Raw genomic sequence first — 18,348 nt, 5'->3', positions numbered from 1 at the left:
TAGAGATTTTTCTGTAATATTATTAAACATTATTAAAAAAATAATGTTTTATATAACTTATAGACAAGATAGGATTTCAGTTCAAGTCTTCCCAACTCAGATGTCTGCCCTCAATTTATTATGCTATGCTTTTGTTATTTGTTTCCTCTCTGTTAATAACATGCAAACAATTAATATAGCAAATAGCTGATACCTCCAGTACAAGTGAGTTGCAACTGGGGTATCATGTAGCATATGCTAGGATACCCAAGAAGGTTGGGAACAGGATAGGTTATTAAGACAGCCAAGTTGTAGGTGGGAAGAGTAGGCAGAAAACCTGCAGTCTTCACCTTTCTGGAGCCAAGTCTGCCCCACCTTTTTTACCCAGACTACTTAGGTCTTAAATTCCAAAATGAGAGACTTTTTACTTTGGAGTCAGTGATTGCTTGTTTTTCAAAATGATTGCTCCAGAAGCAATTCAATCCAATCTCTTCCTCAGGTTTATGTCTTTTCTTTGTATTGCCCTCTTCTTGATAATTTTTGTCAAAATCAGAAATGGAGTTTATCATTTACTCACTGTTTGCCTCAGTTTCTTTATCTGTTAAATGGGAACAACAATCACTTGGACCTGCCAGAATTGCTATGAAAATATAACAAGATAGTTGTAAAATGGTTAATAAACCTTAAAATACTACATAAATAACAATTATTCTTAATGGTCTTATCAGAAATTCATATCTACTTTCCCATCTAAAAGTATTTCAAGTTTTGGAATAGGAGGCTTGGAAACCTGTCTTCTCATTCTCTCTTTTTAAGTCACTATATTGACTCCATGAATCATCTGTTAGCAGTCCTTTTGAGGAACTTTTTAATCTGCCAAATAATATGTCCTGCGATTTTTGGAAGATGCCAAAGCAATTTTTTAAAGGAATTGAAAATATCTTAAATATGTCAATGATAAGGAATGTGGTAGAAATACAATTCTGAAATTTTTCATTGTTAATTTAGGATCTATTTGATGGAAACTGCTATATTTATTAGAATGTATTAATTTACAGCATATTAAACAAAAAAAATTCAAGTTCTCTGGAGTCATACCACTATGTGTTAAAGTTGTATCAAATTCTCATTGTCAAATAATTTGTCACCCTATTCATTTCATTATCAAATATTAGCAGGAATAGGATTCTAATCTGAAATAATTAATAGACATGGAGCGATATAAGAGACAATTCTAGTCAGAACTTTCATGTTAACTAGAAATTTCATTTCTCTGTTAAGGGAGGAAAAGGGGAACAAGCACTAAATATAATTGATAGCTCACTTTAAATATAAGTTTTTAAAATGTATTCACAAATGTGATACCTAAAGTGATGATCACTGGCATTCACCCTTAGGAAGAAAATTTGAAAAGCTGTTTAGATCACTAAGACTTGTTTGCATTGCCACAGGTAATCAGATAAGTGCTGTCACATGGCAGGAAGCATAAAACAAGTAATCTAGTGTAAGGTTACACACAGCCAGGCAGTAACCCTCTATCCAAGAGAACAATTAATTGGACCCTATGCAAAAATCCCTTTGAAAAGTGGCAATTCCATTAAGTATTGAGTCAATAAAAACACTGTAGGCCTAATTTATTTTATTACTACACAAAGGGAAATCAAGGAAACATTTTAAATCTGCTGGAGTTCAGTGTGCAAAGCAGATCCTGTTCCACTCCTGTAACCTCTTTGATTTGTGAAATACATTACTTTGATGCTGTTCAGAGAGGTTCCTTAATTTTCCTGATTCTGCTTACTTCCTTTGGGAGATTAAAATAATTTTTAGGTCCAGATTAAATCACAGAATCTGATTTCTGTAATATATTGAATAGAGAGATAATGTGAAATTATTTTTTTAAAAAAAGCAGAAAACATTAAATCAGAAGATTTGGATTTGGATTTTAGTTCTGTCCTTTACTAGGAGTTTAACTTTGGAGAAGAAGCTTGACCTCTCTGGATCCCACTTTTTTCATCATTCCCTCCTGGCTAACTTTTCATTTATTTTTAATCATGCTTTTTAATCTAGTCATCTTTATCTTTCCAAAAATGTGAATGATCATGGCTACCCTCTAGAGCAGGGATCCTCAAACTCAAACCACGGGACAGATGCAGCAGCTGAGGACATTTATCACTCCTCATCTTATGAAGTTTCTTTATTTAAAGGCCCATAAAACAAAGTTTTTTTTTTTTGTTTTTGTTTTTTTTTTTTTACTATAGTCTGGCCCTCCAACAGTCTGAGGGACAGTGAACTGGTCCCTTATTTAAAAGTTTGAGGATCCCTGCAGAGTCTTATTCTTGATCTATTATTTGGTAGTTCAAGGATCTGATACATGTTTACTATGTAACATACAATTTATGAAATGAGATTGTGATAGTATTTTTTTTCTTTTGACTGATTCATTTTATCCCATTTCATAACTTGGGGCCTCTTTCACCAGTTCTTAGGTTGGCTACATATCCTGTTCCCTGAAACTTGTTCAATCTCTCTTTTTCTTTGCTCTATGTTGTTATGTTCTCTCTAAAATGTAATGTTCTCTGTTGAGATTTTCTCGGGGTCTCTAAAGGCAGCCTTTGTTTCAGTTCAGTAATCACTACAAGTACAGCCAGGTGTTAAAGTCCAAATCCTTTATTGTCTCTTTCAAAGTCTTGTCTCCTTTCCTAGGGCCTGGTTATCTTTCTTAGAGACCTATCTCTCACCTTGGTTCTAGAGCTTGAGCTCCTGCCGACAGTCCTTTCTCTCTGCCCTCTGAATCCGAATCCAAAGGTTTGTGCTTCAGCCTCTAGCCACCACAAAGGTGGGCAATGGAATGAATGTCTCAGCTTCTGAGCGCTTCTTGTGCTCCTGTCTTTTCTGGCCCTGAGAGTTTCTAGCTTATATGCTCTACACCAATCATTATATCACTAGGAAACCATTATTTGTTATAGGATTAAATCAATGTTAAACTAAATTTAACCATTGTCTCCTCAATTCCACTTAGTACCTTGTTTCAAGTTCTGGCTCATAGCAATCTGGAATTATGCCCAAAAAGTTATCAAACTGTGCATAACCTTTGATCCAGCAGTGTTTCTATTGGGCTTTTATCCCAAAGAAATACTAAAGGAGGGAAAGGGACCTGTATGTGCCAAAGTGTTTGTAGCAGCCCTGTTTGTAGTGGCTAGAAACTGGAAATTGAATGGATGCCCATTATTGGAGAATGGCTGGGTAAATTGTGATATATGAATGTTATGGAATATTATTGTTCTGTAAGAAATGACCAGCAGGATGAATACAGAGAGGCTTGGAGAGACTTACATGAACTGATGCTAAGTGAAATGAGCAGAACCAGGAGATCATTATATACTTCAACAATGATATTTTATGAGGATGTATTCTGATGGAAGTGGATTTCTTTGACAGAGACCTAACTGACTTTCAATTGATAAATGATGGACAGAAGCAGCTACATCCAAAGAAAGAACACTGGGAAATGAATGTGAACTATTTGCATTTTTTGTTTTTCTTCCCTGGTTATTTTTACCTTCTGAATCCAATTCTCCCTGAGCAACAAGAGAACTGTTTGATTCTGCAAACATATATTGTATCTAGGATATACTGCAACATATCTAACATATATAGGACTGCTTGCCATCTAGGGGAGAGGGTGGAGGGAGGGATGGGAAAAATCGGAACAGAAACGAATGCAAGGGATAATGTTGTAAAAAAATTACCATGGTATGGATTCTGTCAATATAAAGTTATTATAAAATAATATAAAATATATATAAGAAAAATAAAAACAAAAAACAAAAAAAAAAGTTCTGGCTCATAACACTATGTCATTATTTTATTTTTTTTAATAATAAAACTTTTGGTTTTTATATTAGTCCTTCCTTTATATTTACCTCTCCTTTTGCCCTCAAATTCTATTATTATAAATTTTCTTTTTTATAAAAGATAAATAAAATAAAGCTGTTACACAAAAATAAAAATAAAAAAGAGCTGTGGTGTTGTTTGACAATAAATCAATGTTCTATGCTAGGAACATTTTGTCATTCTTTTGAGAAAAGACAAAAAAAATTTCATTTTTCCCCCAAGCAAAATTTTAGTTGATTTTTCAGTAATTTGGAATTTGATTTCTTTTTAATGAGTTTTTAATTTACATTGTTCATGTTGATCCTCTAATTATATATTATAATACACACACATATATATTACATATTATATATATATATATTACTCTGCATCACTTCATAAGAATCTTTAATTATTTTTTATTTCCCTATATCATTTCTTAGTACATTGTAGTATTCAATCATACAATATATGTTAAGGGTTCAAACGTTGGAGTTTGTTCTTCTCAGGGCACAGCCGGTTTAGAGGCTTAGAGCCCTTCGGATGTCTCCAAATCCAAAGGTTCTGTCCTTCAGCCTCTGCCTCTGTTTTCTTCTGCCTCCAACAGAGATGGAAGATCTCTCTTATCTCCTTCTGGGGAGCCCAGCCACACTTGCTGCGGAGAGAGGGCTTCTGGTGTAGCTCCACTGAAGTCCGTCAAAAGTGTTCTCTGCAGCAGAGTCGTTTCTCTCGAGTCTAGTGCGATCAGCCAGCCAAGAAGAAAAAATGTATTCTGCCATAGATCCTTCATCGCTGGCTTTTTATCTGCCTCTTCTGAGAGAATGGGATTATGGGTTTTCTCCCATAGTGCTCTCTGGCCCAATGACTTTAAGGAGGTGTGAACTCTCTTGAAGTTAGAAAGTGTACTTTGTGAAGCTAGCATACTTGTGGAGTCCAATGAGTAAAGGTGGGAACACAAGCCTTGTCTTGATTAGTTCTACTTAGTACCTTGTTTCAGGTTCTGGCCAAAACAACTTCTTGTAAGATTAGATCAACTCTAATTACTTAGCAGTTAGTAAGGATTCCAACATCTCCCCCTTTCTTTTGTTTTAAAACATAGGGGGTTTCTGAGGGGGTACACATAAATCCATCAATATGGGCCAGAACTTTGTAACAGATATACATGGTATACATAAATCCATCAATATGGGAGGCATTATACATAATTTACATGAGCACATAGCAATATAACACAGGCTAGTAGTAATGTGTTTCCATCTGTTCATTCACTTTTCTTAAATCAGTGAGCATCCTCCATTTTCCCAATTTCTTTTTTACAACGAACACTGGTGAATTCCAAGGACTTAGAGAAGGTTGTAAATGCCCTTGTTCAAGCTGCTCCTGTACTATATCTAATAAGGCCTGAATTTTATCGCTACTTAAGGGCCACTGTTCTATCCACACTGGTGTATCAGTTTTCCATTGGATAGGAATAGGTGAAAGTGTTGGCAGGCCTTCAACAGCAGCCCTGCTTAAAAAACCGAAGTACTCATTTTTAACCCCAATTGTTGTAAAACGTCTCTTCCCCACAGATTGATGGGGATTTTTTCAACTATAAAAGGAGTAAAAACTCCTGTTTTGCCTTCAAAAGTCCATCTCATAGGGGCAGCACTAACTTCAGCTGCTATTGATCCTCCTACTCCAGACATATAGGTATCTGCTTTAATCTTTGGCCAGTGACTGGGCCAACTGGCACCTCTAATAACTGTACGATCCGCACCTGTGTCTACCAATCCTTCCAATGGTAGGCCATTTATATAGATAGTGAGCATAGGTCGGTCAGCCGTTACTGCTGCTGTCCAGTATATTTCTGGTTTTTGTGGTCTGGAGTCAGAACCTGGGTGACTATCACGAGGCTGCTTATTAGGATTCTGTATGAGTAACCCTGATGCTACTACCTCTCCTGGTTGATAAGTCACACATTGTCTACCTGTATTAGTGACTGGGATATTATCTACACATTCCCCAGTTTCCCACATCAGTGTGTGGATGGACACTGTTTTGTACATACAAGAAGGTGAAATGGTCAAGCCTACTGTGCCTGGAGGTAAGGGATCCATAGGCTGGAGAGGAACAGATTTCACCTCTCCAGGGGGTATCTCAGTTGTCCCAGCTGCATATAGCTCTATTCTCCCCAATTGTAATTCCCTTCTGCCATCAGGTTGCTTCCTGGCTGGTTGACTGTGTAATCCCCTTCTCCCATCATATGGCTTTCTGGCTGATTGGTCATGTCTGGGTACTGGACTTCTAGGCACTCTCTGGGTGCACCATTGGCTGCCATCATGCCCCAAGTGTTTTTTGCCTTGGGCCCTGGGGCTGGGCCCCTCATCCCGTTTCCCTGAATCTGTCTGCATTCTGAGGCCCAATGGAAGCCTCTGTTGCATTTTGGACATGGGGTTTGGGGTCTTGTTCTCCCACCTTGTCTTCCCATTCTATCTCTATACCAACATTGAGCTTTCAGATGTCCTACTTTTCCACACTGAAAGCATCTACGAGTCTCTCTGGAAGTCCCTTGCCAAGAGGGATTCTGTCTTCTCATGTTTGGATTTTGGGAAGTCTGCATCATAGCCTGGCTATAAAAGGCACCTGTATCCACTGTGGCACAGCGTCTTATGAGTTCCTCTAAAGGAGCATCCTTGCGCAGTCCTAGTATAATTCTTCTGCAAACCTCATTAGCATTTTCCTTAGCAAGTTGCCTTATCAAGATGTCTGTTATTGCATTTTCTCCATTTGTTCTTATGATAGCTGTCTGCAAGCGTCCCACAAAGTCAGCGAAGGGTTCATTTGGCCCTTGTGTTATTTTTGTGAAGGCCCCCCCCTTGTCATCTTTATTGTGAAGAGAAGCCCACGCTTTGATAGCATTATCAGCAATTTGCTGATATGCTGCTACAGAATAACTAATTTGTGCTGTGACATCTGCATAAGGACCTGTACCTGTTAGTAGGTCACAGGTGATTGCAGTATGAACTCCACTTTGAATATTTTGTTGGGCTTGCATCCTACAGAGCTCACTATATTCAGAAAGCCACAAGTAGTTCTGTCCAGGTTCTAGGCATATTTTTGCTATCGATTTCCAGTCATTAGGGGTCAAGATTTCAAAAGACAAATTTTGTAATAGCATCTTAACATAAGCTGATGTAGCCCCATAAAGAGTGCAAGCTTTTTTCAGGTCTTTGAGGATTTCTATATCAAAAGGTGAGTATCTTCTACTTTCTTGACCTGAAGAATTAAACTGTTGAATTACAGGAAAAATGTGGTGTTGAAATTCTGCTACATTTTCCCCTTCTTCTCTGGCCTTAATTAGTCCCTTTTGCAATCTAGTCAAAGGAGCAGCTGGATGCTGGGGGGGAGGTACTGGATGCCGGGGGGGAGGTGCTGGATGCTGGGGAGGAGGTGCTGGATACTGGGGGGGAGGTGCTGGATACTGGGGGGGAGGTGCTGGATGCTGGGGGGGAGGTGCTGTTGCTGTCACTGCCCCCCCCACTACCCCTCCTCCCTCCATCCAGGAGGGTGGAGTTGATGAAGGAAAGTCAATTACCTGCTCCTCAGGTGGGGCTGAGGCTGCCTCAGATTCACCCCACCCTTGAGCCTCACTTAAGTCTCCCTGCCCTGTGGGGATATGGCCATTAATCTGTTCTTTGTCTTCCTCCTTTATCTCAGGCTTCCCCCTTTGGCTATTCCTAGAGTTTTTTCCTTTTCTCCTAGAACAAGTACGGTATTTTAAGGCCATCTGTATCGTATTATATAAAAAGAATACTTCAATGGAAACTGAACGAGGACCGTTTTCATTGTAATATGCGGAGAGCTGTTGACCAACCAATGCCCAGTTTTTTAGAGAGATTTTCTCTTCCTCTAAGAGCCAAGGGGAGGTGCGTTTTAATGTAGCCAGAAGTCTAGTTGCTTGTCCCCAAGTTACAAGTAGCCCTTGATCTTCTATCAGCTTAAGCAGGCTTTCTATAGCACCACTCCTGGGTGGGTCTGGGGTTGGGGGGGTTGGGGTGGGGGATGGAGAATCTTTACCTAGGATCTGTCCCATTTCAGCCAAAAAAGGTTGTACTCACTCAGTTCCTGGTCACTGGAGACTTCTTGTGAAAGTAGGGTCCTTGGGCCCCACGTTGGGCGCCAAATGTTAAGGGTTCAAACGTTGGAGTTTGTTCTTCTCAGGGCACAGCCGGTTTAGAGGCTTAGAGCCCTTCGGATGTCTCCAAATCCAAAGGTTCTGTCCTTCAGCCTCTGCCTCTGTTTTCTTCTGCCTCCAACAGAGATGGAAGATCTCTCTTATCTCCTTCTGGGGAGCCCAGCCACACTTGCTGCGGAGAGAGGGCTTCTGGTGTAGCTCCACTGAAGTCCGTCAAAAGTGTTCTCTGCAGCAGAGTCGTTTCTCTCGAGTCTAGCGCGATCAGCCAGCCAAGAAGAAAAAATGTATTCTGCCATAGATCCTTCATCGCTGGCTTTTTATCTGCCTCTTCTGAGAGAATGGGATTATGGGTTTTCTCCCATAGTGCTCTCTGGCCCAATGACTTTAAGGGAGGTGTGAACTCTCTTGAAGTTAGAAAGTGTACTTTGTGAAGCTAGCATACTTGTGGAGTCCAATGAGTAAAGGTGGGAACACAAGCCTTGTCTTGATTAGTTCTACTTAGTACCTTGTTTCAGGTTCTGGCCAAAACAACTTCTTGTAAGATTAGATCAACTCTAATTACTTAGCAGTTAGTAAGGATTCCAACAAATATACCAATATCTATCAGCAATAGACAAATCAAGTGAAGTGTGGATTTTTGAGTTTGTAGAAGAAATGCAAATGTAGCAAAGCTTCCAGAAGATGGGGAGAAAGATTGGATATTAATGAGAGAGAATAGGAATGACATAAGGGATAGTTTGTCAGAGAAGATTGTTCAGAATGGAATTACTTATACATGTAGAATGGTTAGCTTTGTAAAGGAGAAAGAATTAGCAAAGGGAACAAGGATTAGGAAAGATTTCATGTAGTATTGCTGAAGGTCATGCTTGGAAGGAAGCTTGACATTATGAAGAGACTACCTTAAGTTGGCTTATTTCCTTTTTTTCCTTCCATCCCCCACTCCAACTCCATATTGTAAACCAAAATGATCTAGAGCCAGAGAATAGCTTAGAAGCCCAGAGAATAGACTTTTGATCAAGGAATATATAAGTGCTACCTTATGGATCAGTCAATAAGTTTCTGAATCCTCATGTAAACTCTTGTAAGTTGTTTTTACATGGAGGTCACCTAGAACCATTTTAATAAGAATATCGATTATCTGACTCTCTGGGATCCAAGTAATCCATTACCAGATGTGGAAATGCTCATGATTCAAAGAGACAGAGGTGAGGAGGGATTGCATTTTAGACATATGAGGTAATATGTGTGAAAACACAGAGATGAGAATTTGTGTGTGTACTTTTGTGTGTATAAAATATGTATGAACACATTATCATATATGTATGTGTATGTGGTAATGATAGGGAGATGAACAAAAGACTGCTGAAAAATGTATGCCTAATAATACATTTTATGAAATTATAAGTTATAAGGAAATTGGAACAGAAACAGCAAAGATTTTGTCCCTTCAGACACTGAGTAATTCTATTAGTAAATTTCAGATAATAAACATTTAAGAACCTACTATATGATGATACTATTCTAGGGTTCCTGCCCTCAATAAACTCACAATCCAAACAAGGAAACAAACATAAACTTTATATGGCAAACCAGAAATAATTAACAAAGATAAGAGAAATAAGGGATAGTGAGGGAAAAAAGAAAATGAGATTTTAATTGGGACTGAAAAGAATCCAGGGTAGTGAATATGTGAAGAAGAGGGAGAATATTCCAAGCATCCCAAACTGCAAGAAAACCTCCTTGAAGTCAGAAGATGGAATGTGTTATTTGTGGAAAAGCAGAGAATCCATTGTCACTGGATTGAAAACTATATATCCTGAATTAAGGTATAAGAAGACTGGTAAAATAAGAAGAGGCTAAGTGGTGAAGGGCTTTGAATGCCAGAGGATTTTGTATTTGATCTTTCAGGTGATAGGAACCCATCAAAGTTAATTGAGTAGTGAAATGATATGATCAGATCTGCACTTTAGAAAAATGACTTTGGTGGTTGAATAGTGGGAAGAAATTGGAGGGAGGTAAACTCACCAGTAAGCTATTGCAATAATATGAGCATGAGGTAGTAGCAGTATTAAAAGAGAAAAGAGGTGTATTAAATAGGTGTTAGCAATATGAAATTAATAGGACTGTGGAATACCGAGGCATAATTAAATTATGAGATTCCAGTTGTCCATAAAATAAATTTGTAGTATACTCAAATAGAAGATTTTCTCTACCTTCATTTAGCAGCATATATATAAAAAGAAAGGTGGCAGATGATGGGTCTGATTCAAGGCTGCGATTTTGTAGAATATAAGCAGCTTTATTATAAGCTCTAAAGATTCAAGAGAAGAGGACAATATAGAGTTGATCAGGTTCAACAAGGTGTTAAAATGAGGAAAAAAGAATGGCAGTTATAGGCAAGATCAAATATGGGAAAGAACTGTGGGCCTGAGCAATTGGAGGTCATGGTATAAATAAAGAATAGAATTTAGTAATGGGGGCAAAAGGAGAGATAAAAAGTCAATATATTATGGTCAAATAAGGAGATTTTTGCAGTTCTTGAACATAGAGATGGAGTATTTGTAGGTGATGGCAAGATCAAGGATGCTGCCATCTTTATGTGTGTGTTTGAGGTAGCATAGAGGGATAGGTCATGAGAGATGAATTGGTGGAGGAACTGGGTGGCCAGAAAGTTTGAACAGAGAGCCAAATATGTATGTTGAAGTTCCCTAGTATGAGGGCCAGAGTTTGGGAGGAAAGGAAAATCATGAACCAAATACTAAATTAATTAAGGAAAAAGGGAAATGACTTGGTAGTCTACAAACCAAAAGTGTCAAAGTAATATAGAAATGGATCCCTATAGGCTGCTTACTCACTTAGAAAACCACAAATTTACAGAATTATTTTGTAGTATTTTCATTTTTAAAATATTTACCAATTAAATTTTAATCTAGTTTGAGTATCATTTGGGAGTTTTGTGGGGCCATAGGTAGCCTTGAGTGATACCAAAGCAGTGTAGACAATAGTTAATAGGATGTTGAGTGGGTAATAGATATGAATAGAATGGGCCATATATGCACTGATAATAGGTAACTATGTTTTGAATGGTAAACACTCTGAATTACTCTTCTAAGATGGTTAAGATACAAAAATGGGAATGATGTCTCATTGAGTCATTAACTTCCATTTTTCCAATTTTAATTTTAGTGAATTATTTTCTTCAAGTATCTTTTTTACCTCCTTTTGCATTTGGGCAATTGTACTTTTGAAGGAGTTGTTTTGTTGAGTGTATTTTTTTTTTCCATTTTGCCAATTCTATTTTTTAGGAAGTTGCTTTCTTTAATAGGTAATTTTTTCCCCCATTTCATCAGATTTCTTTATTAATTATTTTTCATTTTTAAACTTTTTTTATTAAAGCTTTTTATTTACAAAACATATGCATGGGTAATTTTTTCAACATTGACCCTTGCAAAACCTTTTGTTCCAAATCTTTCCCTCCTTCCCCCCATCCCTTTCCCTATATTGTAGCTAGTTCAATACATGTTAAATATGTTGAAATACATATTAAATCCATTATATGTATACATATTTATACAATTATATTGCTGCACAAGAAAAATCAGATCAAGAAGGGAAAAAAAAACTGAGAAAGAAAACAAAATTCAAGCCAAGTAACAACAGAAAGGGTAAGAATGCTATGTTCTGTTCCCATGGTTCTCTCTCTGGGTGTAGATGGTTCTCTTCATCACTGCAAAAATGGAACTGGTTTGAATCACTTCAATGTTGAAGAAAGTCACGTCCATCAGAATTGATGATCATACAGTCTTCTTGTTGCCAAGTACAATGATCTCCTGATTCTGCTCATTTCACTCAGCATCAGTTCATGTAAGTCTCTCCAGGCCTCTCTGAAATCATCCTGCTGGTCATTTCTTACAAAACAATAATATTCCATAACATTCACATACCATAATTCATTCAGCCACACTCCAACTGATGGGCATCCACTCAGTTTCCAGTTTCTAGCCACTACAAAAAGGGCTGCCACAAACATTTTTGCACACATGTGTCCCTTTCCCTCCTTTAAGATCTCTTTGGGATATAAGCCCAGTAGAAACACTGCTGGGTCACATTGCACATATGCAAATTTATAACTTTTTGAGCATTATTTCAAATTGCTCTCCAGAGTGGTTGGCTCTGGTCACAATTCCATCAACAATGTATTAGTGTCCCAGTTTTCCCACATCCCCTCCAACATTGGTCATTATCATTTCCTGTCAATTTAGCAAATCTATCTACCTTTTGTGTTTCTGTTGGATGTTTTATAACTTCTCTGCTAATCTACTGACTTGCAACCAGGGCAGAGCAGCCAATACTGCTGTAGATTCCTCCATGTAGCTTCTCCCCATGTGGAGTCTACATTGCTCCAGGACTCTGCACTATCTGCTTGGCGTATGTGATCAACATGCTTGTGCTTGGCTGCCTCCCTCCCGTTTCCAATTGAAACACATCTTTTCTGGTGATCTTTGAAATTATCTTCTGCTGATAATTTGTTGCACTCCCAATATTTGTGGATTCTGCCAGTCCAACGCTAAGTCAGAGGCTGGATTTGCTAATTAGTCTGATGGTGGTGGGAAAAGGTGAAATAAACTTGTGTCCTCCCCACCCACTTGGCTCCACCACTGGAAGTCCTTATTTATTTCTTTTTAATTACATTTTCTCTTTTTTATTATTCCTCAGAAGTTAACAGAAATTAAATAAAATGGATATTTCAATATATAGAGTGCAACGGAAGATGATTTTCATGAAATATAGATCTGTTATAAGCAGCTTACTTTTTAAAAAAAAATAATAGCTTTTTATTTTCAAAATATATGCCAAGATCATTTTCAACATTTACCTTCGCAAAACCTTGTGTTCCAATTTTTTCTTTCTCCCACCCCCTTCTCTAGAGAACAAGTAATCCAATATATGTTAAACTGGTTCAATTTTTAGATACTTATTTCACATTTATTGAGCTGCACAAGAGAAATCAGAAAGAAAACAAAAAGCAAGCAGAAAACAAAAAAGGTGAAAATACTCTGTTTTGATCCACCTTTATTTCTCACAACCTCTTTCTGGATACAGGTGGCTTTCTCCATTACAAGTCTATTGGAACTATACTGAATCACCTTATTGTTGAAAAAAACCAAGTCCATCACAATTGATCATAACAAAATCTTGTTGTTGCTGTATACGGTGTTCTCTTAGTTTTATTCACTTCTATTCACTTCACTTAGCATCAGTTCATGTAAGTCTCTCCAAACCTTTCTGAAATTATTGTGCTGATCATTTCTTACAGAATAATAATAATATTTCATACCATTCAGATAGTATAACTTATTCAACTATTCCTCAATTAAAAAGTATTCGCTCACTTTCCAGTTCCTTGCCAATAAAAAAGACCTGCTACAAACATTTTTGTCAAATTTATATGTTAAGGAATTGTTTTCTTCAGTCACTTTCTGTGCTTTCCTTTCCAAGGTGTTGGTTTTCCCCCTGAATATTTTCATAACTCTCCTGTAGTGCTCTCATTTCTTTTCCCATTTTTCTTCTATCTTTTTAGATACTTTTTGAACTCTTCCAAAAGAGCCTTTTAAACTAGAAACCAATTTATATCCCCATTTGAGGCTTCATCTGCAGGCATTTTGCATTTGCTGTTCCCTTCTGTGTTTGTGTTCTGCTCTTCTCTGTCTCTATTATTAGCTCTCTATAGTCAGAGCTCTTTTTGCTTTTTTGCTCATTTTTAAAGGTTTAGGTCTGCTTTATAGTTCAGGGGAAAGGGTCCTGAGCTTCTTGTGTAAGATGACAGGAGCTTTTCACTGACTGAGGTGGGGCCAGTGCTGCAGGTTTTCCCATTGTGCTGAGTGGTCTGGCCATGTCCTGTCTGTTATGCTGTAGTTCAGGGCCTCAATATTGCCCTGTGATTGGGCTATATGCTTATTGATCAGTTTGTCTGCTGATCTGAACTTCTTAAGTAGGACAAAGTAATCAATCTGCTGTGTTTTGCCTAAGAGTCTCCTGCTAGATTCTCTGCACTGGATCTTCCCATACTTGATTTCATGACTCTGGACCTTTCCATACTGTGCCTGCTTTGAAGCATATTCTTCCATGCCCAATTGAGACAAACCTTTCCTGAAGTCTTTCAAATATATCTTTAGCTAGAAAATTATTACACTCTGAATGTTTGTGGGTTCTGTCACTTCTAAATCTGTTCAAAGATTTTACCTTGTGTTGATTCTGAAAAAAGCTAATGTCCTGTCTACTCTCTGCCATCTTGACTCTCCCCTCTTCCCTTCATGATTTTCTTGGGTCAGTCATTTCTCTTCTCAATTTTTCCTCTACTTTTTTTAAATTTGATTTTTAAAAAATCCTTTTAAGCTCTGCCATGTCCTGAGATCAATTCATGTTTTTCTTTGAGAATTTAGATGAAGAAATTTTTATTTTATTGTTTTCTTCTGAGTTGGCATTTTAATCTTCTCTGTCACCATAGTAATTTTCATTTCCCAGCCTATTTCTTGATTTTGAATTCTGGGCTAAAGTGGGACTTTGTTTCTGGAATGAAGTGCTCTGACTTTAAGGTTTGTTTGAGTTTTATTTTGTTGTTGTTGCTGTTGTTGTTGTTGTTGTTTTGGTACAGTGGTTTCAGATATTTTGTTTTCTTTTGTTTTATTTGTTTGTTTGTTTTTGTAATGTGGTATAATCTAGGGAGAGGAGTTGTTTATTAGTCTCCTTGCCCGTCTTCTGGTTTTCAGGTATTTTAAGCACTCTTTTCTGAACTAGAACTGCAGTTCCCAACGTCTCAAGTTTTAGAGTGCTAGTGCTCCTAATGCATATGTACAATGAGTAAGATTAAGGAGTCAAATATGATTCCAAGTTCTTATACTATTTTGAGCAGGTGTATTCTATTGCCTAATTCCTAAGAGAGAGAGTTTTGGTTCCTTTCTCAATTCAGTTAATTTAATCATGGAGTACTGTGGTGATCTTTTTCTTCTTTAAAATATATAAGATGAAGGTTCTCTTTGGGGGAGAAGGTTTCTCGAGGAGATTTTCTGGAGGCAGCCTTAGTATCGGTTCAGATCAATAATTACCCCAAATGCAGCCAGCTGGTAAAAATACAAATGTTTATTTCTCCTTCCAAGCCTTGTCTCTTTCTTTGGGCCTGGATAGCTAGATTCTTAGAGGCCTCTCTCTCTGCTTGGTTCCAAGAGCTCTCTCCGAATGTCTCCAAATCCAAAGGTTTGTCCTTCAGCTTCTGCCTCTGCTTTCTTCAGCCTCCAGCCAGCACAAAGATGGAATGAATCTCTTGTCTCCTTCACTTGGGGTTCGGCTAGCTTTCTGGAAAATCTTTCAGACCAGCTTGGTCTCAGTGGAGGAAGTACAGGAGCCCAGCCACCATAGTGGTGTGAGATGAAGATCAATCTGATTGTGCCTCTGAGAAAGCCTTCTCAATCTTCCCCTGAACTCTGTCTGAGAGCCTCTGTCTGTTTTCTTATATACGAGAGAGAGGGATTATGGGTTTTCTCCCATAATGCTCTCTGGCCCTAAGAGCTTCAAGGGAGGTGTGAATTCACAAAGTTACACAGTTAACTTTGTGAATCTCTCATACTTGTGAACTCCAATGAGTAAAGGTGTAAACACAAGCATTGTATCAATTAGTTCTACTTAGTACCTTGTTTTATGTTCTGGCCCAAAACATCTTCTTGTAAGATCGGATCAATAATCTATCAACTCTAATGAGTTAGCAGTTTGTAAAGATGCCAACAGAGTACATTACTGTTCAGTCATTCAGTTTTTTCTTACTCTTTGTGACCCCATAGAGGCCAGGGGTCCTCAAACTATGGCCCATGGGCCAGATGCAGCAGCTGAGGGCTTTTATCCCCCTCACCCAAGGCTATGAAGTTTCTTTATTTAAAAGCCTACAAAACAAAGTTTTTGTTTTTACTATAGTCCGGCCCTCCAACAGTCTGAGGGACAGTGAACTGGCCCCCTATTTAAAAAGATTGAGGACCCCTGCAGATAGACAGTTTAATATGTGGAGTTTTCTTGGCAAAGATATTAGAGTGGTTTGCCATTTCTTTCTCCATTGGATTACAAAAATAGAGGTTAAATGATTTGTCTAGGGTCACATACATACTTTTAGGGTTCATATTTGAACTCAAATGTATCCTGTCTAGAGACCTAATGCTCAAATCATTGAACCATCTAACTATTCCTACTCATAAAGTATAATCACAAATTGTTATGTAACATGGTGTTAATAAGTTTATTCTCCTTTGCTGTCTGTCTTCAGGTCTGTCTCTCATTGTGCTATGTGCTCTGGATGTGAATATTTTTTTATTAAAGCTTTTCATCCATAAAACACAGGCATAGACAATTTCCAACACCCACTCCTGCAAAATCCCAGGATCTGAAACTTCTTCCCTTCCTTCCTCCAATCCCTTCCCCCAGATGGCAAGAAATTCAATACATGCCAAACATGGATAACTCCTCTACATATACCTCCACAATCACCACACTGAACAAGAAAAACCATATCAAAAAAGGAAAGAATGAGAAATAAAACAAAATGCAAGCAAACAACAAAAAAAGCAAAAGCACCACATTGTGATCCACACCCAGTGCCCACAGTCTCCTCTCTGGGTTTGAAGAGCTCTTCACATCAAAAGACCACCAGAACCGGTCTGAACTACCCCACCTATGAAAAGAGCCATGTCCATCAGAACTGATCATCATACAGTCCTGCCACAGTTGCACAATGCCAACCTGGCTCTACCTCTTTCATTTAGTTCATGCAAGTCTCTCCAGGTATCCCACTGATTGACTCTCACAGAACAGTAACATTCCACAACATTCATACACCACAACTTACTCAGCCACTCTCCAAATGTTGGACATCCATTTGGCCTCCAGACTTCCTAAACAACAAAAGTGGTTGCCACAAATATCCCCACACAGATGGTCCCCATCCCCCTCGCATGATCTCCATGGGATATAGGACCAGCAGAGACATAGCTGGATCAAAGGGCACACACAGCCCATAACCTCCCACCCCAACCTCCATACAGCTCCAACCACTCCCTAGAATGCCCAATGCCAATTCACAACCCCACCAACAATGTATCACTGTTTTTAGATAGGAATATAAAAAAAAAAATGGCCCCTTCCCTTGAGAAATTTATTCTATTGTTTGTCCTTCAGTTCTTGAAGAGGACTATGACATCAGGGTGCTGATGTGAGTAATATATGTAAATACAAGTGAATTGGACTTAAGTGAGGGAGGGCTGTGCAAAATCACCAAGCTCACTTTCTCCTCCAGAGATATCTAGGTTCAGTGACATAGTATAAATCAAGATGACTAGAGATGGCCCTGTGTACAATGGGAGGTATTAGTACTTTTTTGGTCTTTATTAGTTCTCAGTTTGATTGAGGTAATGCTCAATTAGTGATTGTATAGGACATGGAACCCAAATTAAAATCAGAGACTCAAACACAACTCCCAATAAACAAGGTATCAATAGAGGAGCTCAAAACATAAACTGAAAAACACAGAATTAAATAGATCCTAATCAGAACTCCCACTCTGCCCTCTGACCTTTTCTCCCACATGTTGGAGAGTTCTAATTTACCCAGAGACTAAACATGGACTTCTCAGAACACACTTGACCACATTAGGCACTTAAATTCTAATGAAAAAGGGGTGGGGAAGAAAAGGAGGAAAATGTTTGTTTATCGGTAATGGAATACCTGCAGCTTTTAACTGTAGCTCAACTTACTCATTGTGTGTGACTCAAGCTACAATTTAGAGTAAAGGTGGAAACTACTTTCTTATGTCTTTACACATTTTATCCCATATGATGATTAAGGCAAGGTAAGAAGTGAAACAGATGATGACCTCTTTTATTTAGTAAAAACAAACAAACAAAAAAACTGAGAGGAGACTTTCAGGGTTTCTGATCTAACCAGAAACAAATGCTATTTACTTTTCACAAAAGCTATCTACATTTTCATTGACCCAGTCAAGACTCAAACACTGACTAAGTAACAAGGGGCTTGACCTGGGACCTTTTGTTGATCAATCAATGAAGCAAGAATAATTTTATTTTCCTTTGGGCAGAGCAGGTAAGGGTATGATGTCTCATATGGACTGAGGGAAGGAAAGGGAAAGAAAAAAGAAAAGAAAAAAAGCTATGTGGCCTACCTGACCAATTTCAGTTGGATCCCACTGCGACAACTTTTACTTCTACTCGCAGACATCAGGGAGGAGATACCATGACAAACAAGTGAAATAGATTTAAGTGAAA

Source organism: Antechinus flavipes, chromosome 4 (genome assembly GCF_016432865.1).
Source record: "Antechinus flavipes isolate AdamAnt ecotype Samford, QLD, Australia chromosome 4, AdamAnt_v2, whole genome shotgun sequence".
Classification (NCBI taxonomy): domain Eukaryota; kingdom Metazoa; phylum Chordata; class Mammalia; order Dasyuromorphia; family Dasyuridae; genus Antechinus; species Antechinus flavipes.
The sequence above is the reverse complement of the archived record's forward strand: the minus strand, read 5'-3'. Positions refer to the sequence as shown.